Source organism: Bubalus bubalis, chromosome 13 (assembly GCF_019923935.1).
Source record: "Bubalus bubalis isolate 160015118507 breed Murrah chromosome 13, NDDB_SH_1, whole genome shotgun sequence".
Taxonomy (NCBI): Eukaryota; Metazoa; Chordata; class Mammalia; order Artiodactyla; family Bovidae; genus Bubalus; species Bubalus bubalis.
Window position 1 is genome coordinate 23,206,311 of NC_059169.1, and position 27,052 is coordinate 23,233,362.

A 27,052-nucleotide genomic window follows, 5' to 3' on the forward strand; every position below is an offset into this window, starting at 1 on the left:
GTCACTCAGTCATGTCCAACTCTTCGCAACCCCATGGACTGCAGCCTACCAGGCTCCTCCATCCATGGGATTTTCCAGGCAAGAGTACTGGAGTGGGTGCCATTGCCTTCTCCTGGGATACCTAGTTTTATTTAAATAATGTTTTGACATTCAGACTATCTTCCCTTTATTGCAAATCCTTATGTATCCTGGATCCCACCTTGCCTCTTCAGAGCAGTTCTCTCAGGGTTACTCGAGTTACTTGAGATGCTGTCTCCCAGGCTTAAAGTCTTAAAAATTTCTGCCAAACAAAACATAACTCTGAACTTCTAAGTTGTGAATATTTTTTAAGTCAACACACATTGTTTTCTACTTTTACACATTTTTGGAAAATTTGATTGTATGGACATGCCAACACAACCACTGCAACATATCAGACTAGATGGAAAGCATGATTTATTTTTCTTTCTACAATTAAGAAAAGTATCAAAAGGAAGCAAGACTGTGGTATCAGTCTATCAAAACAGTTCATAATCATAAGATATTATGTGAAGTTTCATTCATCCCATTGAGAACAAGGAGTTCACTCTTAGAGAACTTCTATCTAGCATTTATGTTTTTCTTCAAGTAACCTCTAAAAGTATATATAGTTGGATCTATGTACTTCCACAGGTAGGTAAAAATTAGATTAAGCTAGCTTAATTTTAATCCTTTTTACCTCTTGATGATAAAGTTAAATTCATCTCAGGGGGAATTAAAGCACCCTACTTTGTGAGGAATGCTTTAGGGATCTCTGCATCTATTAATGGACCGACAGGTGTTCTCCAAACAATTAGGACTAATTAGCATTTTTGTTGACTAGATTGAAAAGGGAGCTCTGGAAGAAACACTTAATGGCCAAATAAATGATTATTTCACCCTTGGAATTTTCTTTGCCAGTGAAGAGGTAAAATGTACTGTGGAGAAGTCTGGAAAAGGGAAAATTGCTTTACTCCATGATTATTACCATGAGTTAACTTCCTTTAAGAGATCAAAAAAAAATTGTTATAATTCAAACTAGATTTCCAATTACAATGGCTACCAGATACAACTGTTGGATCATTTACATAGTTTGTGGTGGTTTCGTAGCTAAGTTGTCTGACTCCTTTGACTCCATGGACTGGAATCCACCAGGTTCCTCTGTTCGTGGGATTTCCCAGGCAAGAGTACTGGAGTGGGCTGCCATTTCCTCCACCACGGGTACTTCCTGACCCAGAGATCGAACCCATGTTTACTATGTCTCCTGCATTGCAGGCAGATTCTTTATCCACTGAGCTATCATGGAAGCCCCCTTACATAATTTACCTCTTAACATTAGATAAGTCTTATAATTTTGGTACTAATATTACCATATTTCCCCTTAAAAATTGATATTTGACGAGGATATTTAACATACCCAAAATTATAAAAACAACAAACTCCAATCCTTGGCTAATCCATTGTAAATGGCTTTTGTTTTCCCATGACACCTTGTCACCTCTCCATCTATCCTTTATTTTCTAAGGACATCTCATATTGAGGTTTTTATTTTTGAAACTGGGAAAACATGATGAATTATATGGTCATTAGTTATGGGTTTGTAATTTTATAGAAATTTTATAAAAAATCCACTTTATATCTCCTCTATTAATCAGCATAATTTTGAGAATTTATTGCAAGTCAATCATTCAACCAGACTCTGAAAAACAGGGTAATTAAAACAGCCCTTGCCCTAAAGGAAAGAGCTAATTAGCAGCATGCTTCAATATAAAATTTTAAGTCCATTCTGATTATTATTTATACCCATTTTCATGTCATCTCTCTTGAGTTTGCCACAGTCACATAAAGGTAATTGACTCAGTGAATCATTAATAAACACAGCAATTATTTAAGTTACTTCTGATGTTAAGATACTGAGAATGAGAAAGTCACAGATACTAGAAATCTCAAAATTAGAACCAAGTAAAGTTAAGAATCTGTTGATAAAGTACAATGACAAAATCATAATAAAGTTGTTTTAATGTCACTGAAGGTTTAAGTTAACATTTGTTCACCATATATTAGATAGTCTCCTCTAAACACACATTGGTGGTAAGAGGTATTAAACACAATTTGACCATCTTCAAAGTTTTAAAAATCCCAAACTGCATTATACCTCCAGAATAAACCTGAAAATGTACTGCTACTAAGGTAGCAGTATCTTAAGAAGCTATTATATAAAGATTCTGAACATTTCAATTTATAGATAAGTTTTGGAATAGTTATTTCCCTAAATGCAGGAGACACAAGTTTGATCCCTGGGTCAGGAAGACCTCCTGGAGAAGGAAATGACTAACCTACTCCAGTATTCCTGCCTGGGAAATCCCTTAGACAGAGGAGCCTGGCTAGGTTACTCTAGCAGTTGCAAAAGAGTCCTATATGACTTAGCGAATAAACAACATCAACAAATTATTAATATGTGCAAAACAGTTTTCTTTTTGATCTAGATTTTTCACATTAGACTACATTTGCTCTGGATCTGACAATCTAAAGAATACTGATTAGATTTTTTATATTTTACCTTACAAAAATATGAATAAAAATTTATTCTATGTTTCCTTTAATAAATTATCAATCTTAAGATAGTAGCATAAGAAAGCTAGTAATTAATTTTAATAAATAAATTCCATATTAATACAATTCTGTTTTTAAAGTACATGGGGAGATAAAGGACCATAAAGTAATGTCAAAGAGCACCTATACCAACCTGCCATTGGAACACACAAGAGCTCAAAGCAACCAAGACAATTCTTTCAAATATCTCTATTACAGCATAATGTTTTGTCACATTCACTTTTGTAAGACTCAAAAGCTAGTGTAACTTTCGAAAGTTCAAAAAATAATCAGGCATGGTTGCTCGTGAATTAGACACAAAAAGCCAAATATATAAACAAACTCAAAGTTATAAATAATAGCTTCTCAAAGGACTTAAGACAGACCATATTGATGTCACAACAGAGCATAAACTTTTACAACAACCTTTATTTTGCTTTTATCAGATGCTCAACTTAAAAATACACTCTTTATTCACACGTCAGATTTTATTAAAGGCACAAAATAAACTGATAGTAAATCTCAGCTCCCATAAAGTCATTCATACAACAGGATTTAGTGAGAGATGAGTAGTTTTGTTCTCCTTCCCAAATAACAAGCTGATTAAAAATATATTAGCATACTTTTCTATAATAGATTAAAAGTGAAATATTACCTTTCCCCAATATAGAATTTTAAGTTATAATTGATTCATATAATTCAAAAGATAATCAATGACAAGATTTTAAGAAAAGCAATTTTCAGTGCTCTTCTTTGAATCTTACTTCCTCACTCCTGTTCTCCAGAGAAAAACTTTTAGCTAGTTGAGTTCTTTCTTCAACAATTCAGCTCCATACCTAAATAAATATAGTTACACTACTATTACTTGAATTATCAATCTCAGAAACTAATGACTTCCTGCTGTAGCACATAAGGATTTAGTTTCTTAAACTCCCGTCTTTAACATTTCCACTCCCTCTAGAACTGCTTTTGGTTAAATCAACAGGTAGCTTCTACATTTTCATGTTGTTCTTTAGTTGCTAAGTTGTGTTTAACTCCTATGTAATCCTATAAACTGTTGCCTGCCAAGCTCGTCTATCCATGCAATTCTCCAAGCAAGAATACTGGAGTGGGTTACTATTCTCTTCTCCAGGGGATCTTCTCCACCCCAGGGATCAAACCTGTGTTTCCCATATGGCAGGCAGATTCTTCACCACTGAGCCATCCTGGAAAGCCCACTGAGCTGAGCTACATAGTATCTATAATTATTTTTGCCTTCTTGTGCAAGTTCCTACTTTGCTATTATTTTTAGTTTCCTGTCTTAGCATGTATACTCGTTTTGTTCTTGAGACAGCCACAATCACTGTTTCCTCCATGTACTTAAGTAAATCTATCCATGTTTTCCAACTAATACCTTCCAAGGTAGGTAGACCTTTATTATTCTTCTTGGCTACCATCCCTGTGGGGGTTTCAGCTTGCTGCTCTATCTGCAGTGGGACAGTTTTAACATTGCAAAATTATTTCTCTGTAATTTCTTAATGTTTTTACAACTCCTAACAAGCGTGCATTGGAGAAGAAAATGACAACCCATTCCAGTATTCTTGCCTGGAGAATCCCAGGGACAGAGGAGTCTGGTGGGCTGCCGTCTATGGGGTCGCAGAGTCAGACATGACTGAAGTGACTTAGCATCAGTAACAGGTGTATATAAGCTCCCTTAATTTTATATAACTTGACTTTCTTATCCTTTCATTAGATGCTTAACTTGTAGTATTTCTAAATACCACAATACCTTATTTCATTTTATACTATTATATTTTGTAGTATTTATGTGCCTTTAGGGAAACATTTGAACACGTTATGTCTACTATCTTTTTTCCCTTTCAGAAATTTCCTCTACTTCCTTTACTAGAATATTTTTCCAAAACTTTTTCCTGTGTTTCTATTTATGCTTTCTACATTGAAGACTTTCCTCAACTACCTGGTGATCTTTGACTGTCAAGCCTTTATAAGAGTGTAGATTGGTAGGCTTCACTGAAGGATACTCACTCGGAGTAACCTTCAGTGAAGCCTATCACTCTCTGAAGAGCTACCCCAGGCCATCTAGATTCTCTGAGGAATAATTGTCTAATCTTATACTGGGGGTGCTCTTTTGATGCCGACTTCGGGTGACTGGAAAGACAAAAAGGACCTAAAGAACGGTGTTCAATTTATAAATATCATCCATTCTACCATGGGGGAGATTTATTTCCATTTTCCCCTTAGCCTGGTTTCTCCACATCCAGAGTCTTTATATCCTTTTTTTCCTCCTCCAGAAAGAAATTCCTAGCCTGTTTCAGAAAGGCCCAGAAGAGAAATGAATGCTGGTATTCACCTGGTTTACTCAAGAATGAAGACGGAACTGGATTTCTAACATCTTCATGTATTATTGACTTCCAATAATTTCCACTGCTTTTGGATTTAGGGGGTCCAAGTTCAGGACCTTTCCTGGGATTCCCTAGTTGAGTGCCCTTGGTCTCTATGAAGTTCCTTCTCTTGCTCAATAGCCACTCTTGGTCCTTAATAGGCTCTGCATCTTTTCTCCCTATTGTCTCAGTTCATATGGTAGTTGACACCTTGCTGTCATTTTTATATGCTTTAAAGAGGGGAAAATGTTTAATTAATCTTCTGCAATTATTTGGAAGTGTTAAAATAACCTCAAAGTTGTAAATTTGTTTTAAATTGAGCAAAACACTAACCAAGATTCTCTGAAGAGTTATCAGAAGGGATAGATCTTCAGAATATTAATTGCTCTTCTCTTATAAATTGACAATTCTATTATATCAAAAGTTCAGTACTTAAATAATGGCTTTCAGACTTCTCCTTTTGAAATTCTATCCAGTGGATTTTTAGCTTGCAGCTATTGCCTCATAGTTAGCAATTAGTTTTCAAAAGAGAAATTTTAAACAAAAACAAAGAAAATATGATATTGAGCCCTTGGGAAAGGGTTTAAAAAGACATTTTGGGGAAAGAATTTGAGATTGGCATTAGTTTTGTTTTGTTTTGTTTTTTTCTAGAAACTGTTCTAACTTAAGGATAGTTTATGTATTATTTTGTATGTACACATATATACTTAATATAATTCTCTTGAGTAATTATTGTTCCTTTTATATGTATCCAGAAAGCAACTGGCAGAAGTTCATGCATTTTTATTCCAGGTCAATTAATCAAAATTATTTGACTCTACTAATCATTTACAGAATACTAAATCATTTAAAATTCAACAGCTGCATTTTATTTTGACTTTCCCTCATATTCTAAATTCCAGTCTTTGTATAGATTCTGAGATCAGATGAAAGTTGTGAAATAGCTACTTCAATGGCATTTTCTATTATAAAAAATGAATCACCTAATACAGTACAAATGAATTCATTGAAGTCAAAGACATGATTCATGCAGAGTATAAGCAGCGAAAGGTGACATAAGAAAAGAAGTTTGCATGTTCTAATACCTTAAAATCAGACAGGAGAGGAGATGTGGACATATCATGAAGTTGACTAATGCCATAAGTTAATCAAAGTAAAATTGATAGAGTCAGAATATTCCAGAGTCATTTCCATTTTTGGAACAGTGAGAAAGTCAGGAATAATTTTGGGGAGGGGTGTCCATCCATGCCCAGTACTGAGCCCATCACTCAATAGGTGATGGAGAGAGAGGTGGTTGGGACTAAGGAACAGGTACAAAAGCTGTAAAATGTTAACTGACCAACTGACAGACGTTGTAAAATGTAACTGACAGGACAGTGGGGGGTTCCCAAGATTATCCCTTTTGGTGGTTTGCTAGGACAACTCACAGGCCTCAGGCTTTCTCAAGTGTAGAACTGAGAGCAGATAAAAGTTCAGAAAAGGGAAAAGGAACAGAGGCCAAAAGTTAACAGGAAACCAGACAGTCTTCAACAGTCTTCTCAGTAGAGCCATGCAGAACATGCTCACATCCTCCACCAACAGGACGGTGACATCTATGAAACGTTATCCACAAGGGAAGCTCACTTGACCTGAGTTCAGGGTTTTTGTTGGGGGTCATACAGGCAACTTCTTCCTAACACCCAAAATCTAGACTTTCAGAATGAAAGCAGGTATTCACCATTAGCCAGTGTTTATACAAGTATTTTAGGCAAGTGAGTCATTTTAATCATTTCTGAGAATGGTGAGAATCCTCTTGAAATCCCTGTTAGCATAAGCCAGCCAAGGCAAGCAGGCCTTGCTAAGGACAGCAGTCTCAGGCCAGCTATGTTAGTTCTCTGCATAATTACACGCTACAGAACACAACTTGTAAAAGGTCTTGAAAATTTAAAGTTTAAAAATGTTTTCTGAAACATTAAATCTTGCCTTTAAGATTATTTTGATACACTTTGAAAAACTTAACAAGTAGACTTCTTGTTCTGCCATAGTGAAATGTCCTAGAGATTCATTCATTACTCTGTATTGCTCTGAGAAAACACTTTTAGGTCAAGAATACAGTTACTGATAGTAGCATTCTAATAGTGTGACCAGTACAGTAGGTGAAATTTTCTTTCATTAGTTCTAATAGTGCAAATAGTTCTTTTTAGAATTCAGATTTTCTTTAGTCACAAGTTAGCACAACCTATTTGCGCACTGTTTTCTGTTTCAAATCTAAGAACAATTTTCATGTGCAAACCGGTTGATAAAAACTTTGGACATGTGTGTGCTGGATACTTAGTTTTTCAAAGTGCCATAAATTGCTTCATGAACACATTTCAGTTTTGCTCATTTGTTTATTTCTTCTCATACTCTTAGAGAGTACACTTACAACTTTTAGACAAAATATTTCACAGCAATAAGGCTAGACTGAAGACGAAATGCCCTTCACAAAACATTTTAATTAAAGGTCTTTCTTTGCTGCTTAAAAATTTGCTCTTTCATAAACTGCAATTTGTGTTGTCAACAAAGCTGGCTTTCATATATATATGTATATATATATGAAAAACTAGTTTTAACTTTTCAAGCCAATTTTTACCACCCAGAGTCATTATAATATAGAGTAAAATATCCACGTGGACAAAGATATTAATGAGGTTTCATCTTTTTATGTCATATGCTGACAACTTCAAATTTATACCTTCTAATCTCTGTGACTAAAGAAATAAGATCAGCTTGCAGAAGCACAGTGGGGTTTTTTTGCAAAGAAATGGTGAATAGAAGAAAGTTTAATAGTATATAAAAACATAATTCCCCAAATAGCTAATTACAGCTGTTGTCCTGCTGATGGAAGATCTTTGATACATTCTAAAGGATTAGATTCCTCTGAGATTGCTAAAGAAAGAGTACAACTAAGAAGCAAATTCTGACCCTTGATATTAAATCAAGTTTACTTTATCTCCAAAATAGAGCAGGACTAAGTTTGGTTACAATTAGGTATAATTAACATGAAGATTATTTCCATGTATCAAAACCAGAGGAAGAAGCCTTGCACATTTCCTAGGTCCAACTTTCATAAAACAGAATAGCTTTAAGGTCTAGTGTAAACTCATATTTGTGCTCTTTATCCGAACAGAAAATTGTCATTTCTTTCAGCTTCCACAACAGGTTCTAATGGTTATATACCCTGTAAGAGTAAGTTATACAAATGAGGAGAGAAAATAGATACAGAAAGTTACATTCAGGATTTATAGTCCCCACAATAAATCTTCAAACTCAAAAATTTTTCAATAAGCCTAAAACAGTTTTGCACAAAGTATGAAAATACATTCCACAGCCCAACGCCTGGTGCATACTGATGCTGTTTGGCAGAGCATTATCATTCTGTTTTTGTTGAATGCTGTTTTTCTATAAATATGAAAATTTATACTATTTGAACAATAGTTTTAAGTTAGTTATCAATACCACTAATATTTGAAACTAAGAATTGTATTTGAGAAACTCTTAATAAGAAACATGCTTAAATTGGGAAATATTCTCTAAATGAAATAAAGCTATGAAAGATAATATGGGAGGGTCTAGAAAAATAACAAAGGAAAGGACAAGAAAACATTCTCAACAAATTTTAAGGATGTCAAAAGAAAAGAACAGTGAAAAGAATGAAATTGTTTTGGGTCTGAAAACCAGCTTCATTTCTTAGGTTTGCCTTAATCTTTCTAATAGTTTCAAATTAGCATTTTCTTATTTGACCATCTGTTGTTTCTGCTTTAGTGTTTTCTTCTCTTAATTTACTGTAATTAAACTTCTGTAATTATTTCTATCAAGTCTCAGTTCATGTGCACGTCTCTTTAGACAATTTCAAATGCATCAAATAAATAGCGCTATCATTCAAATGTGAAAAATATTTTAAGGATATTTTATAGCCAGTTATTTTGGTAGTTTTGCCTCCCATTTTCCCCTATTAATCCAGCGAGCTCAGAGAGGATGATAGACGAGCAGACAAGGGCTCCTGCATTCAGGACTTTTCTTACCCTTTTACACAGTGGCATATGGCGCTGAGAGATACAGAATTGATCGGAGAGACCACAGGAAGATAGGTTCTTTGCCACAATACAAAGTGCCACTTCACTGCATAGATTAGCTTCAAGAAAACAAAGAGAGATAAGAAAGTTTTCATCCGCTAAAGGTCAAGAACCCAACTCCTTTACTTGCAACACTCAAAATGCCACACGATTCATAAAATGCTTCTGCTTAACTACTGTTTAAGTGATAACTGAATGAAGCTAGTAAGACAGTGAGGTTCATTGTGTGTAATTATGTGTATTTTTCTGTGGTAAGCTTAATAAGATACAGCTATATAGCAGGAGTATAGGAGCTCCAGAGTGTGTCAAGAGATGAAGAGGGGACTGTGAGCTGGAATTCCAGCTGAGACAGTTTACAATGGAAGTAAATCTTACCCTGCTAAACTGAAAGGATGAGACTAATACAGAGGGAATGTCAACAATAGAAGTATCGATGTCAGGAGGGCTCTAAATGGCTGAGTGGTAAAGAATCCGCCTGCCATGTGGGACACTCAGGATCAGTCCCAGGGTCGGGAAGATCCCCTAGAGAAGGAAATAGCAATCCACTCCAGTATTCTTGCCTTGAGAAATCCATGGCTAGAGGAGCCTGGTGGGCTCCTACAGTCCATGGGGTCGCAGAAAAGTTGGACATGACTTAATGACTTAGCAGCAGCATTAATAGCAGGAAAAGCCCAGGCACTATGATACAGAGATGAGAGAGGTTTTATTCTAGGGCACCATGTGTCAGCCAAACGTTCGAGTTAAACTGGCCCCAAAACTCCTGCCATCTAATTGGTAATGACACTGAAGTTAGAGGAGCTCAGAGAGGGGATTATGGCCCCAATGCAGAAGGGGTGGATAGACAAAGGATCATGTCTGATAATCTCTGCTTTCTACCCCTACAATTCCATGAGTATTTCAGGGAATTTAACAGAGTCTACAGTAGACTTCATACTATGATTTCTAATCAGGGAATAGCCTTGTTTTCAGTTCAGTTCAGTCGCTCAGTCGTGTCCGACTTTTTGCGACCCCATGAATCGCAGCATGCCAGGCCTCCCTGTCCATCACCAACTCCAGGAGTTCACTCAGACTCACATCCATGGAGTCAGTGATGCCATCCAGCCATCTTATCCTCTGTCGTCCCCTTCTCCTCCTGCCCCCAATCCCTCCCAGCATCAGAGTCTTTTCCAATGAGTCAATTCTTCACATGAGGTGGCCAAACTACTGGAGTTTCAGCTTTAGCATCATTCCTTCCAATGAACACCCAGGACTGATCTCCTTGCAGTCCAAGGGATTCTCAAGAGTCTTCTCCAACACCACAGTTCAAAAGCATCAATTCTTCGGCGCTCAGCCTTCTTCACAGTCCAACTCTCACATCCATACATGACCACAGGAAAAACCATAGCCTTGACTAGACGAACCTTTGTTGGCAAAGTAATGTCTCTGCTTTTGAATATGCTATCTAGGTTGGTCATAACTTTCCTTCCAAGGAGTAAGCGTCTTTTAATTTCATGGCTGCAGTCACCATCTGCAGTGATTTTGGAGACCCAAAAAATAAAGTCTGACACTGTTTCCCCATCTATTTGCCATGAAGTGGTGGGACCGGATGCCATGATCTTCGTTTTCTGAATGTTGAGCTTTAAGCCAACTTTTTCACTCTCCACTTTCACTTTCATCAAGAGGCTTTTGAGTTCCTCTTCACTTTCTGCCATAAAGGTGGTGTCATCTGCATATCTGATGTTATTGATATTTCTCCCAGCAATCTTGATTCCAGCTTGGGCTTCTTCCAGTCCAGCGTTTCTCATGATGTACTCTGCATATAAGTTAAATACAGCCTTGACGTACCTCTTTTCCTATTTGGAACCAGTCTGTTGTTCCATGTCCAGTTCTAACTGTTGCTTCCTGACCTGCATACAAATTTCTCAAGAGGCAGATCAGGTGGTCTGGTATTCCCATCTCTTGCAGAATTTTCCATAGTTTATTGTGATCCACATAGTCAAAGGCTTTGGCATAGTCACTAAAGCAGAAATAGATGTTTTTCTGGAACTCTCTTGCTTTTTCCATGATCCAGCAGATGTTGGCAATTTGGTCTCTGTTTCCTCTGCCTTTTCTAAAACCAGCTTGAACATCAGGAAGTTCACGGTTCATGTAGTGCTGAAGCCTGGCTTGGAGAATTTTGAGCATTACTTTACTAGCATGTGAGATGAGTGTAACTGTGCGGTAGTTTGAGCATTCTTTGGCATTGCCTTTCTTTGCGATTGGAATGAAAATGACTGACCTTTTCCAGTCCTGTGGCCACTGCTGAGTTTTCCAAATTTGCTGGCATATTCAGTACAGCACTTTCACAGCATCATCTTTCAGGATTTGAAATAGCTCAACTGGAATTCCATCACCTCCGCTAGCTTTGGTCGTAGTGATGCTTTCTAAGGCCCACTTGACTTCACATTCCAGGATGTCTGGCTATAGGTCAATGATCACATTGTGATTATCTGGGTCATGAAGATCTTTTTTGTACAGTTCTTCTGTGTATTCTTGCCATCTCTTCTTAATATCCTCTGCTTCTGTTAGGTCCATACCATTTCTGTCCTTTATTGAGCCCATCTTTGCATGAAATGTTCCCTTGGTATCTCTAATTTTCTTGAGATCTCTAGTCTTTCCCATTCTGTTGTTTTCCTCTATTTCTTTGCATTGATCACTGAGGAAAGCTTTCTTATCTCTTCTTGCTACTCTTTGGAACTCTGCATTCAGATGCTTATATCTTTCCTTTTCTCCTTTGCTTATTGCATAGGAACCTGGAATGTCAGGTCCATGAATCAAGGCAAATTGGAAGTGGTCAAACAAGAGATGGCAAGAGTGAACGTAGACATTCTAGGAATCAGCGAACTCAAATGGACTGGAATGGGTGAATTTAACTCAGATGACCATTATATCTACTATAGCAGGCAGGAATCCCTCGGAAGAAATGGAGTAGCCATCATGGTCAAGAAAAGAGTCTGAAATGCAGTACTTGGATGCAATCTCAAAAACGACAGAATGATCTGTTCGTTTCCAAGGCAAACCATTTAATATCACAGTAATCCAAGTCTATGCCCCAACCAGTAACACTGAAGAAGCTGAAGTTGAATGGTTCTATGAAGACCTACAAGACCTTTTAGAACTAACACCCAAAAAAGATGTCCTTTTCATTATAGGGGACTGGAATGCAAAAGTAGGAAGTCGAGAAACACCTGGAGTAACGGGCAAATTTCGCCTTGGAATATGGAATGAAGCAGGGCAAAGACTAATAGAGTTTTGCCAAGAAAATGCACTGGTCATAGCAAACACCCTCTTCCAACAACACAAGAGAAGACTCTACACATGGACATCACCAGATGGTCAATACCAAAATCAGATTGATTATATTCTTTGCAGCCAAAGATGGAGAAGCTCTATAGAGTCAGCAAAAACAAGACCAGGAGCTGACTGTGGCTCAGACCATGAACTCCTTATTGCCAAATTCAGACTTAAAATGAATAAAGTAGGGAAAACCACTAGACCATTCAGGTATGACCTAAATCAAATCCCTTTTGTTCATACAGTGGAAGTTAGAAATAGATTTAAGGGCCTAGATCTGATAGATAGAGTGCCTGATGAACTATGGAATGAGGTTTGTGACAGTGTCCAGGAGACAGGGATCAAGACCATCCCCATGGAAAAGAAATGCAAAAAAGCAAAATGGCTGTCTGGGGAGGCCTTACAAATAGCTGTGAAAAGAGAAGTCTTGTTTTACTCATCTTTAAAAGCTGAACTGAGGTCAGCTTTAAAATAAGCCTTCTTAGAATGAACACCTTAATTGTACATAGAACAAAATGTTAAGTTCCATGAAAGTACAGTGTATTCTCAGAAAAACCTCAGTCTGATTGGCCAAGATAGAGTAGTCCTGAGAAATTTAAACAGAATTCCACCCTGGGGCAATCATAAAAGTAAGTTTTCAGCTATAAGTGACCTAACAGAATAGTAACTTCTTACCTAGTATGTCCTCTAAGACAGACAGTTGTTTAGTAGTTAAGTCATGTCAGACTTTTTTGCAATCCCATAGGCTGTAGCCCACCAAGCTCTTCTGTCCATGGGATTTTCCAGGCAAGAATACTGAAGTAGGTAGCCATTTTCTCCTCCAGGGGATCTTCCTGACCCAGGGATCAAACCCAAGACTCCTGCATTGGCAGGTGGATTGTTTACTTTAAGACATACTATCAAGGCTTAAATTTTGCTTTGCCAAATATTGCCAACCAGTTACCAGTAATAATTGTTAACAAAGTTGAATTCTTGCTGTTTCTTCATTGATATAAATTGATGCTAACACCAGAATCAATGCCCTGTGGTTCTCTTAAGAATGAATTAAGATATGAATTGTGTACAATGCTACCTAATATGAGTGCCACTTGGGTTGTTAGCTATCATTCCTATTAGGATAACGAGCAGGGCAAGTAGGCTATACTACCAAGCAGGGTAGTGTATTATGGTTACAGTATGGCTTTTATGTTGAGATAATACTGGTACCATTTTCCAGGACTAACATTTGTCATGGGATCTCAGTTTGACTTTTACGAACCTCAGTTGCTACACCTATAAATTGTACATAAATAAAAGGCACTGCAGAACCTCACCAGTGTTCAAAATTGGCTTCTCCAAGGGCCTGTGAAGAGGATGAGGGACATAGAAAGATAGGATCTGAAAAAAATGGGTGAATCCAGTGAGTCCATTGTGTAGTTAGACTCCTCAGTCCAATCCTTCAAGCCATTAGCCTTGTGACCACTCTTCTATTGAGTAGGAGGCTAAACATTTTCCAGACAAGATTGAAGGAGGAAGGCTCCTTGCCAACCAGAGGCAATGGGAATGATTCTCTCCAGCAAAATTCTGACAAGTCCCTAAAAGTCCTAACAAAAAATTAGAAGGAGCCTCAAAGGAGTGTCAGAGATTTGACAATCAAGAATCCTGCCCAGCTAGATAGGACACTAAATATTTGACTACACTTTGCCCTATCTATAAATATGAAGATATATGTTAGACATGGAAGTTATAGAAATTGTTAGTTGTTTGACTTAGAAGTTACATTAATGTTTATGAATTGTTTATTATTCTGTTTAGAAATCTCAGTTAAAATAGTCAGGACAGAACTGGGAGCTCTCATGTTCTATGAGATCCCCAGTCCAACATGAAGAAAAGACTTCCTCTTCTTTCCTGGCAAGAGCTCAGTCAATGAGAGACTGTCATGACTCAGCCAGTGAGAAGTCACTAAACTTTGAACTCTCAGGCCCTCCAAAAGACTGTTTCCTATAGCCCCTCCCAGCTTCCTTTCAAAGAGCTTTCTTCTCCTTGTTACTGGGGGCTTGCCTGTGGTTTGCCATGGTTGCAGACCCTGAATTGCAGTGTTTTGCTGATCCTGAATGAACCCATTTTTGCTGGGGAAATAACAGTCTAAGTCAACAAAGAGAATCACTGACACCTAAGAGAAAAATCCATACAAAGTTTTTAAAAAAGGATTAATGAGAAACAATGAAAAAGCAAGGAATGAAATATACCAGCCTCAAATTAATAACTTAGTAGGTGTGAAAGCTCAAAGGTATTCATGGTGTAGAAAAATATTTGACATCTTATGTAAAAAAATCAGTATCCAAACTTGCCTTTTTCACGGTTTGATTACACATCCTTCTCCAGTAGTCTCTTGACACTTTCTAAAAAGCATCTCCCTTGCCTGTCTAATGTTTTATTAAATCATTTAGTCTTCCTTACAAACTTTCAAGTAGAACTTACTCCCAACTTACAGATGAGGAAATGGAATCACAGAGAAGCTGGATAACCACTAAGGTCACAGAGTTGCTCAGTAATCAAAAGACAGTATTTTAATACAAGTGGGCTGCTTTCAGATTCTGTAAACATTTTGCTCTGCTGCTTCCTCTATAAAATTAGCCCCCTCAGGTAGATATTTTCCCCAACACACTCAACTCTTAGAATTCTAGTACTGAGAGGGATGACTACAGAAGACGGTAGGGCACTCAGTATGCATTTGTTGAATGAGGAAAAAATGAAAAGCCAATATTTACACAGAACACTATTACATACAACACTAAAATGAATATTTATAGTCAAATATATTATTTTCTACCAAAAATGTTCAATTAGAGGGGGTAATATGGAGAGGCCATATGTACATGAGAAGGTAAGAGACCTTTATAGTAGAAAGGCAACAAAAAAATGCATAAAATTAGAATCCAGAAATAGTGGTATCACTGAACTGAAAGACATTGTTCAAAACCACAGAGGTGAACGCTGGAACAAATAAAAACTCTCAAGGGTGAGAAACGCTACTTTTGAAGTAGCCAGGACCATGGCTGGCATAGGAGCAGCAGTGCCTCCAACGATGGAGCCATCTCTCCATTAAGGATGGTTTCTTTGGCATGCCAAAACCCATCCCCAAGACAGAAAACAAGAGGAGAGCAGAGAGAGACAAACAGAACGTTTCTCTCAGGAACATTGGGATGATGAAAATAAAGTCATGGAAGGTAAAAGATCATACGTTTTCTATGAACATAGCTCCTTTACAGCAAGCCTGAGGATGGTATAGTTCCACCATGGACTTAGGTGTGCAAAGTCAAATTTCTGTTTCCAGGTTCTGTCCCCAAATCTTTTACAAACAAAATCAACAAATGGCTTTAGTGTTCCTGAGAGGTTTTTTGCTGAAGGATTGCCTTTCTAATTAAGTCCTCCAACTCTTTAACATGCTAATTTTATCCATTAACTTGTAGATGAAGTGGTTCAGCTGTTATCTGTGAAACATGAACAGGGCTTGAGCTACATAATTTCAGGAAATCTGGATTTGAAATTTTTGCTAGTTTTTAGTAGAGAAACTTGAGTATTCTAACACGGCACTTTTTTTTTTTTCCCCCTGGTGTAGTTAACCAGAATTTTATGGGCTAGCCTAAGGGAAAAATGATGATAAAAGGAGATGAGCAATGAAGCCAGGGTGGGGACTCGGTGATGAAGTGACTGAATGATGGGGTGAATGTTCTCTGGAGCACATTTGTGGATCCCCATCCTTAAAGAGCTCATTACATAATGAAAGGGAACTAAAAAATTGCCAAGTCACTGAGACCTCTGGAAATGTTACCTAAACTAACATCATTTGACCATATCCAGCATAATAGAGAAATAAATTAGCAAATGTCATGCCAATTGCCAGAAGCATCCTAGTCCCACTTAATTCACTTAAAGATAAATTAAGTCCTAACTCCAAAACTTGAGCTTCTTAACCTCTGGACACCTCCGTTTCTGTTTGTGAAAAATGGGGGGAACAATATTGCCAGTATCATGGAACTGCTAAAGGATAAGACATCATGCTTTATATGTTAGTTATATTAAAATATATATAACCTATTTGAAGAGTGGCAGAAGGATATCTGATCTCTTTTATGTGCTGAATGCAGAATACTAGGCAAGCTAGTCCATAATCTACTCTGAAGGAACTAGTAAAAGCTTATGTTCATTAATGTACAACGGCAAGTATCCTTTCCTTTCAATCTAAATGGCATCACATAGTATAGGGAATCTGAAGTTACTAAGACCTCACTTTTCATGCCTGAAAAGGTGAACAATTAAGGAGAATCTGTGTCAAACCCCACTGGACAGTTAAATAGGCAAGAAAGACTATCAAGACTATTGCAACAAAGGGGAGACTGAACTTAATTATACTGGCACAAAAGATCAGAGTTTAAAACATCTGAGGTGAGTGGGCTAAAGAAAAGAACTGGAAGATGAACGTTGTAGGGAGAGGAGTTAAATCAACTGATTAGGCCATCAGTGTTTGTTACCTGGCACTTGCCTTAAATTAGGCTCTTTCTCCCCCATGGAGACTGGGAGGCAGGAACCCTCTGTCTCTTGATGAAAACTTTTCAAAGAAATCTCTCCCATAGTAAAACTATGGAGATGTGGGAAAACTTTTACATCTCAGAGGGGCCGAGACAATTTACAATTTCAAGTTTTCCAAAGTACACTCTATAAGAAGGAGCCCAGGGACCCCTAGTATGGAAGAAGCCTATGTGAAATTGAGTCAAGCTGAGGGGACTGTTAAGGTGATCTTGATTACCTGAAGCACTAAACCATTGCTATGGTTAGGAAAAGGCTTTTGTGTTGTGGCCAAGACCTCAGTCTTGGGCTTGCATCTCTGCCCCTCCACTTACCAGCTGTGTGACTGAGGGCAAGTCAGGTAACCTGAGTTTCCGTCTCCTTATCCGTTTTTTTAAAAAATAAAGTTGTACCAGTAGTACTCAGGCCCCGGCATGCAGTAGTTGCTCTGTAAATATTAGGCTAAGTATGTTATCACTCATTTGTCATCCTTTCAGCATCCTTGTATGGTAACTTGTGTTGTACTTTAGTATGTTTTTTTATGCTAGACACTGAGAAGCACGTTTCCACCCTTTAGGATAGAAGAAACTGTGGGGGAACTAGGCTGAAGGGCACTGGTCTGCACGAACTGCTCCTTTCTCAATAACAAAGTTCCCCTATGAAATTTCCTGAGGCTCCACCTCCTCAGGACTTAGGTTTAGAAGGCTTGAGATTAGTAGTGAACTGTTTCAATGCTATTCCTCCCTCGAGGCTCCAAGCTCTGGGCCCTCTTACCTTGTGCTGTCTTGTACGTCTTCACACCCAAGCCTGGGTGGAGGAAGGCTGACCGAAGTCTCCTCAAAACGAATCCTCTGCCGACCTCTTGAACCAGTGACCAGTTCGTGGCGGGGAGGGGGGGGGGGGGTGACGCGCAGCGTAACAAGCGCAAGGTCCCATGGGTAATGCCGCCACCGGCCCCTCACACGACACGACATTTAAAGAAAGCTGCTATGCCGTAACCCACAATATACGCTAGAGCCCGGAACAACAATAAAACAGCAAACAGCTGAGACCACCGTGAGGGGAGGAGTCGGAACAGGTCAAAGGATCCATCACCACAGATGAGATGCTTGCCGCACAAAACAACTGTAGCCATTTTGTTTGATGAGCGAGCAGGAGCAGGCCTCCCGGGACTCTTCCCAATCCTCTCCCCACCCCTATTAAAGACACAGAACATCCCCTAACTCTTCCCACCCCACTCCTCTCCACAAAGCCACAGAACTCCCCCACCTCTTTCCACCCCACTCTTCCTACCCGCTTCCCTTCACCACAGACAGCAACTTCACCCGTTCATCATCCCTTCTAGAATTTCAAATTGAAAAGGAACCCAAATCCATAAGAGAAGCCACATGAATTATTTTCCTTCCCCCCGCCCATTCCTTTGCCAAATAGCAAGTGCTGAGGTATTAAAATCGCCTTAATTTTTCCATTGAATTGTTTCATTAATTACGTTCCCTCAAATTAAAAAAAAGAAAAGCATTGTAAGACTTAATGGAAATAAACTTGTTGAAGCTGAAAAAAGACGGAAAAAAAATATTCCAAACCTTGATAAAAACAGATTTGTTAGATAATTTAAGACAATGCTCCTTTACAAGTCTTTTTCTTAACTTTGTAGACTCCCTGTTTATCACATGGATGTAATCATTTCTTCTAAAACAACACTTTATCACTCAGTTAAGCAAATCCCCCTCTTCGGGTTTAAAAAACAGCACAGTAAAACGATATGAATTTAGAACTCTCTAGTTTTAAAGGTTAGAAACTTATAACGAGTCTCACTGTTTTTACAGGGAGATCAGTGTAGACAGGACATCCTTCCCGCTGGAGGCTCTGGAAGAGAATCCATGCCCTTCACTTTCTTTTTCCACCCTCAAAACCAGCACGAGCCGATCGAGCCTTGACCACCGCGCTGCCTCTCTCTCTTACCTCTCTCCCTCTGCCTTCCTCTATATAAAGACTCCGGTGATTACATTGGTCTCACCTGGAAAATCCAGGCTATGAGCCCCACCTAAAGGTCAGCTAATTAGCAACATTAACTTTACCTGCCACCTTAAATCTCCTTCTACTTGTATCCTGACATATTCACAGAACAAGGGACGAAGACATTTCGGGATCTCCTTCATTCTGCCTACCTAAGGGTGGATAGGCGGAGAAGGCAATGGCACCCCACTCCAGTACTTTTGCCTGGAAAATCCCATGGATGGAGGAGCCTGGTAGACTACAGTCCATGGGGTCGCTAAGAGTCGGACATGACTGACGACTTCACTTTCACTTTTCACTTTCATGCATTGGAGAAGGAAACGGCAACCTACTCCAGTGTTCTTGCCTGGAGAATCCCAGGGACACAGAAGCCTGGTGGCTGCCGTCTATGGGGTCACACAGAGTCGGACACGACTGAAGTGACTTAGCATAATAGCATAAGGGTGGATAGGAAAGAAATGCAACAGAGGAATAAAAGACTCACAGGCTTGCCCTCCAATAACAACACAGATTGAAGCAGCTGAAAAGAGTTAATAGCCAATCACCAACCTAAATCCAGGTGAGTTTTAGGGGCCAAGAATCTAACAGTTCAGAAGAGTGAAACTGGCTTTTTAAGAAAATAAGACTCTTAAATGGCCACTTTAGTGAAGATCATATAAACACAAGTAAATTGTATTTAAAAATAAAAGCTCTATTGGTTTTCTTTAAAGTGAAATGTTAGTCACTCAGTTGTGTCCGACTCTTTGCAACCCCATGGACCATGACCCTCAAGGCTCCTCTATCCATGGAATTCTCCAGGCAAGAATACTGGACTGGGTTGCCATTTCCTTCTCCAGGGGATCTTCCCAACCCAGGGATCAAACCCGGGTCTCTTGCATTGCAGGCAGATTCTTTACTGTCTGAACCATCAGGGTAATCTTTGCTGCTGCTGCTGCTGCTGCTAAGTCTCCTCAGTCATGTCCGACTCTATGGGACCCCATAGATGGCAGCCCACTGGGCTCCTCAAGGCTCCTCTATCCATGGAATTCTCCAGGCAAGAATATTGGAGTGGGTTGCCATTTCCTTCTTCAAGGGAAGTCTTTAGCCCTATGCAAAAATATGGATGAGTCTCATGTACTTTGTAAACTTCTAAGTGATCTATAACAAACCACCAAAACTCATTAAATCAGAAATACTGAATAAGCCCTGAAAACAGGAAACAAGACAGGTTAGAAAGAATTAACACTAGAGCTGCCCTTGATTTTCACATGATACAAAGCAGCCAGCAGACTCAAGACTGACCCTAACCACTGCAAGCAATAAAAAATCTTTGAGATTATAATAAGATATATCAATAAAATGTTCTATATAATGAAAGTAAATTTTTTAATGTCTGTCATTGAAAACTCTGTCTACAGGAGAATGGCACAGCATTTTTCTTTATAAAGCACTGGAGTCTTCCAGCTTTGCCTTAAGATAGATCTGTCTAATGGAAGCAGGACAGCAGAAAAAGACTATCAAGTGGAATTCAACTGACCTGAACTATTTGAGAGTTGGACTTTTTTTATTCTGAAGACCATAAAGGGGTTCTTTATTATCATTATTGGGAGAACTCACACAACATTTTTGTTATGATTTTGGAATGCCACAGATTATTAACTTTTTGATGGAAGGAGTTGTAACATCTCTGCTTTCTAAATGTTAGTTTACATAATGACTCTGCCATATGATAGAGTCATTGCTGGGGCAAAGGCAGAGGTTTTATGTTCCTCAAAAGGATTCACTGAACAATGGTGGTTTTCAAGCAAGACTGGACCTCATTTTTTGACAGATTCTCAGAGGTAAACATTCCATGGGCTTCCCTTGTGGCTCAGCTGGTAAAGAATCCACTTGGAATGCAGGAGACCTGGGTTCAATCCCTGGGTTGGGAAGATCCCCTGGAGAAGAGAAAGGCTACCCAATCCAATATTTTGGCCAGGAGAATTTCATGGACTGTATAGTCCATGGGGTCACAAACAGTTAGACATGACTGAGCGACTTTCACCTTTGCAAGTGTTCCATAGACAGCAAACATAAAATTTTCTGTTCCAGGGCATTCTTGTCTTCCCCTATAGCCATGCTGTGCTTTGTTTTGCTAAAAATTATTATATGAAATGAAATCTGTCTTCTCGAGTTTACTATTAAAAAAAAAAAAACCCTTATTTGTAAACTCCAGGAAGACAGAAATTTTGCCATATATATGTTTGCTACAAAGAAAAACACATTGGAAATGTAAATTTATATTTAGCAGGGACATCTAAGGGACACATCTATTCAAGGCAGTCATCAACATAACTATTCTGTCGTTTGTCTGAGAAGCCTGAGCTTTGAGTTCAGAGAGAAACTCTCCTCCTTTGGGCTGCTGCAGAGGATGGCATAATTGTGGTTTGTATCAATTGGATTCTTGTCAAGGCTTTTCCCCTCAGTGGTAACTGAGATAAAACTCTCTCACTACCATCCCATCCATCATTGATTCCCTGGATCCTCTGCTATGTGATCCTGGGGAGTGAGCCTTGGAGACATACTCTACAGGGATGAAGTACACAATGTTTAACACCCAAGCCAGTGAAGTTATTACCCAATTAGAATGAACCCTGAAAAAAGCATCAGGTCCTGAGGTCCCCTGCAATGCCAGGCAGTTTTTAGGTCCAGAACCAGAATAAGGTCCTAGAGGAAGCACTAGGGTCTCTGGTGTCCCCAGAGGACATTGTGTTGTTGTTCAGTGGCTCAGTTGTGTCCAACTCTTTGCGACCCACATGGACTGCAGCATGCCAGGCTTCCCTGTCCTTTGCCATCTCCCAGACCTTGCTCAAACTCAGTCCATTGAATCAGTGATGCCATCCAACCATCTCATCCTCTGCCGTCCCCTTCTCCTCCTGCCTTCAATCTTTCCCAGCATCATGGTCTTTTCCAATGAGTCAGCACTTCATATCAGGTGGTCAAAGTATTGGAGCTTCAGTTTCAGCATCAGTCCTTCCAATGAATATTCAGGATTAATTTCCTTTAGGATTGATGGGTTTGATCTCCTTGCAGTCCAGGGGACTCTCAAGAGGACATTAGCAGAGCTTAAGGAAGCAGCTACATACTCTTCTAGAGTGTTCCACAGTTTCAAAAACTATACAATAACCAAGCAAGCTTAACATAAACTCTAATATAAGTAAAATAAAATTAATTATTTCTTTAGGTCTAGCCCCTATTCCCCTTCCCAGATGGTAGGTCCATGTAGTGGGCAGTTTCATTGTAATGTAACAAGAAGATGTAGTATTTTCCCCTTTAAAGGTATTATGCTTCTTTAAAGGACTGTTGTAAAGAATGGAAGGGTCCCAGTGAAATTCAATAAAAGTATGCATGGATTTTGCTATATTAGTTCATTATCCCTAGAAATAGAAGATTTATTTTGAAATGGTATAACATATCCATCTCTACAGGGAATATAGCATAATGGGAGATGCTTACACTTTAGAGGTAGCTAGTCCTCATGGTCCCATCAGCTATCAGCTCTGCATCCGTGGACACACTCTTTCACCACTGTTTGCATGGGTTTATGACACCATAGTAAGGTCACTGACACCTGCTGCACAGCTGTTCCCACTTCTGGACCCAGCTCCTCCCACATAATTGCACAGCATCTTCTTAGGAGGTATTTCCTGGCTGTACCCAGAAGAAAAATTGCTCCCCACACATGCTATCATCTCTAGCACTTGCCACCTGCCAAACATGCTTAACTCTTTTTTCTTATTTTTTGACTGTTTCCCTCAACTGGAGTATAAATTCCACTAGGATCTTTTTCCTTTTCAAATCACTTTATTTTGTATATCTTCAGTGCTTAGAACTGTGGTTGGCACACAGTGTGTGTGTGTTAGACCCTCAGTCATGTCAGACTCTTTGTGACCCCCTGGATTGTAGCCCACCAGGCTCCTCTGCCCGTGGGATTCTCCAGGCAAGAATACTGGAGTGGGTTGCCATTCCCTTCTCCAGGGACTCTTCCTGAGCCAGGGATTGAATCCAAGTCTCCTGCATTGCAGACAGATTCTTTACTGTCTGAGATAACAGGGAAGTCCAGGTTGGCACATAGGAATTGATTCTATAGATCTATCTGTTGAATAAACAAATCATTTCATTCATATTGTACATATTCTGGCTCTTTGTATCATTTAGGATGTTTTGAAACTATAGAAAACTTGAATTAAACTGGTTGTAAGAAGGAGAAAATGTGCCATTCTTACCAGACTGGAAATCTTGCAATACCCATGTTGAAGTGCTGATTTTAAATGTTTTACTCAGTTTTCCCTTCACTTTTCTGCCAACAAACTGAGTTTACTCATGCTGTCAAAAGGGCTGCCAGCAGCAGTTGGGGTGGTTTAGTTTCCAATTTAAATTAAAAGGAGCTAGGGAAAATCTCTCACAGCCATGCCCTAAAAGTTGTTTCTTTGGATGCGCCTACCTCATCCAGGAGGTCATTCTTAATCCATTACTTTTAAAACTTGACTGTGTATCAGAATAACCTGGAGGGCTTATTAAAACACAGATTGCTTGGTCTCCCTCCTCAAGTTTCTGAACCAGCAGGTCTCAGTTGGAGCCTAAACATTTTCCTTTCTAACAAATCGCCAGGGGCTGCCAGTGCTGCTGGACCACACTTGGATAACCACTGTCTTAACCAGTATCAGTCTTCCGAAAAAAATGCCACAGACTGTTGGGTTAAAGCCTGCATCTTTGAACCAATTACTAGTAAAAGGGATGGGAGACCCAGTTTGGTATGAGTTTCAAGAGCCACCCTTTTTGCTGAAGGCAGGATCAGCTTCCCAGGACCCACAATTAAATCTTTTCAGCAATGAGAACTGAACCTCAAATTTCAATGGAAAATTGTCAAAATTTCCTAAAGTATTTTTTTAAATGCCAATTGAGACACCTAAATAGGGAAAGTGTAAGGAGCAACGAGGAGAAAATGGATGGATTCTGGATAGGAAAATGACAGCCAAATAACTCTTTTAATGTAACTGGCTTTTCAGAAACATGCACAATATCCGTTGTTATTTATTTTATTTCTCTCTTGAGATTACCCATGGCCCAGAATTAACTATCTGAATTCAGTGGGTTTCTTTTATTCCAATGCCCTCTACTTTGCATATACCAAGAGTCAGGTGTCTTCCAATGCTCTTCCCTTATCATTTATTTTATTCATCTATATATTATACAGTTGAGGGCCTGCTTCTGCAAGCTTTAAAACTCTGGAATAACCTATAAAAAATTTTAAAGCTTGATATTTAAGGAGTGGTTATTTAAACCTCAGCTGATGGTGCATGTGGAGTCAATGACTTGGGGACTCTGTAAAATACAAAGGTCTGTAATATAAGATAGAATGCATTGAAATATAAAAGAAAGGCTTTTTTAATGTTGGAATCTATCTGATTTCTTTATTTCATGGGCCTCTTCTCAAAGCTATGCCATCTGGACACCTACCTCTAGATCATCTTCATTTCTGACTTGACCAAGCATGCTTGCTCATCAGGACCACCACTTTAAGCTTATTTCAATGTGATACAGGTCCTCTGCTGTTCCTATGGCTTTAACTCACTTTTGAGACTAAGAACCTCCCTTATAGCCAGAACACTCTCTCTTATGTGTCATATATATATTGTTCTAATAGATTTAATTTTTATAAGTAGTATATTAACTCTCTACATCATGACCTATATATTTTAAAAGATTAGGGAACACTGTTATCAGTAATTATTATTACTATTATTAAAACTTGAGATGTTCATTAATGTCTCAGAAAATAACAGATAGCTGTAGATAAAAGGAAGTCTAGTGAGAAATTCATTTAATCAGATTTTACTTACAGTAAGAAGAGTTAACACTTTTCAGCAATGTTAAGAAGGAACAAATGAGAACTGACCCCCGAATCTCAGAGGATTGTCAAAGTTTTCCTAAATCACTTTTTAAAATGCCTATTGAGGCACCTAAATATTTGGAGATACCCAGTAGAAAATCAGAACCCACGATGAAAAAAGAAAGTTTAACAATTACCATGATGCAAGACTGAAACTCAGAATCTCTACAGTACATAAAGAAAAAAAAAAAAAACATATGTTCTTATCGTGGCAATGCTGACAACATGTTAACCATCTCACATATGTTGAATGAGAATGCACACATAATTTTGTTTACTGTTGTATAGCCTCTCAGTCCTGTCTGACTCTGCAGCCCCATGGACTGTAGCCCGCCAGGCTCCTCTGTCCATGGGATAGCCCAGGCAAGAATACTGGAGTGGGTTGCCATTTCCCTCTCCAGGGGATCTTCCCGACCCAGGGCTCAAATCCACGTCTCTTGGATTGGCAGGCACATTCTCTACCACTGAGCCACCAGGGAAGCCTTACGTGAGATGGCCAAGCATTCGTTTTTACAGTTAATGCAGAATTCTCACATGCATTTTATTCATACTTACTGTGTCAAATGGTTGTTGGGAGAATAAACTGCTACTAAACACTCACAGATTCAGGGTGAAGTTTATTACCAGCAGTCATTAGGGGGCCAGCCAATGTTAGTTCCAATTTCTTATATGCTTGCACAGTCAATAGGCAAAAACTTATTATAACTATTTTATACAGAAGACTGAACTTGGACATTTTTAAACGTTTCATCTAGTGTCATGAAGCAGAAGGAAAACTCAAAATTTACCTTAATTGTTTAAATGACTGTTCTTTCAACTGGATGCCATTTTCCTCCCACTTATAATTTATCCCGGAAATTCTTCCCAAGTCTAAAACTTTGGAATTTCAGGGTGAACATTTCCAACATTCTCTTTAGCAAAATAACAATTCAGGATATAAGATCTTACCGTGAGTAGATGTGTCTCAAGACTGTTCCAAACATTTGTTAAAATTCAAGGCGTTTAGAAATAATAGATAACTTAAGAACTTAACATAGTTCTTTATTTTTTGCCTCTAGATTAATTGGGACATGTGATATAATTTATATGGAATAGGTAAGAGGAATGGTTTCATAAGTAAAGCTATATTGGTGGGTGTTTTTTTTTTTAATATCTTAACCTTGATTTCAGGGTTGCACTGTGGGTATTAACATTTCTCTATGTCTAATTATATGGTTTTCGTTAATTTTTGTCAATTTTCCTCTGTGGTCAGAGAATATACTCTGAGTTATTTTTTACATGTATGTACATTAAAGTCATTCAGTCATGTCCAACTCTGTGTGACCCCATGGACTGTAGCCTGCCAGGCTCCTCTGTCCAAGGGATTTCCCAGGCAAGAATACTGGAGTGGGTTGCCATTTCCCTCTCCAGGGGATCTTCCTGACCCAGGGCTCAAATCTATGTCTCTTGCATTGGCAGGCACATTCTCTACCACTGAGCCACCAGGGAAGCTGCAGTATTTTTCATGGCCAGGTATATTATGAATTTGATATGTGTCTTATGTGCACTTGAAAAGAATATGTTCTCTGTTGTTGTTTGGCTCATTGTTCTACTATTGAACACCATGTTCTTTATGTCATCTACAGAAGATCTATAAATTACCTTGTTGATGTCTTTGGCATCCTTTCCATCTTTTATCTGCTTTTTCTTTCACTTACTAAATGTTATGTGTACATCTTCCACTAGGACCATGAATTTCTGTATTATTTCAGTTGTGTCCATTTTTTGCCAATGCAGAAATGTTAAATGTTTGTGGTAGACTGACCCTTTTAGCTTTATAAAATATCCCTCTTTACTTTTTAATGCCCTAAAGTCTACTGATCTTAATAGGGCAATTTTCTTTAGTTTTTGCTTATTGTATGTTTTTCTGTCCTTTTCCTTTTTAACTCTATAATATCTATATATTTAGGGAGCTTCTGGAGAACTATTTGGTTTACGGAGGCAATTAGACAAATGGACTGCATCCTATTTAGAAGTCCACCACTTTGAAGAAGGTAAAAATAGACCAACTCAGTGGGCTGAATTGTATGTTGTTTGTCCCTAGACTTGGGTTGTTGCTCACTTATGGGCAGTAGCCAATGGCTTGCCCACCTGGTCAGGCAGAAGGGCATGGAAAACTAGCTTTGTAAATGGATACCCATATGGGCCACAGCCCTAAAGAA

The 27,052-nt window shown here is 38.7% G+C and overlaps 1 protein-coding gene and 1 long non-coding RNA gene across 2 annotated transcripts in view; both read right to left on the reverse strand.

Annotated features, from left to right (window-relative positions):
• LOC123328969 overlaps nt 1-19,178 on the reverse strand; it is a 78,596-nt gene extending 59,418 nt beyond the window's left edge. The window contains exon 1 of the long non-coding RNA XR_006544004.2: nt 18,740-19,178. This is a non-coding gene — a long non-coding RNA (uncharacterized LOC123328969). The remainder of the gene's footprint in view (nt 1-18,739) is intronic.
• Nucleotides 1-27,052, reverse strand: part of GPC5 (glypican 5) — a 1,547,826-nt gene that overhangs the window by 672,230 nt on the left and 848,544 nt on the right. The window lies entirely within an intron of this gene.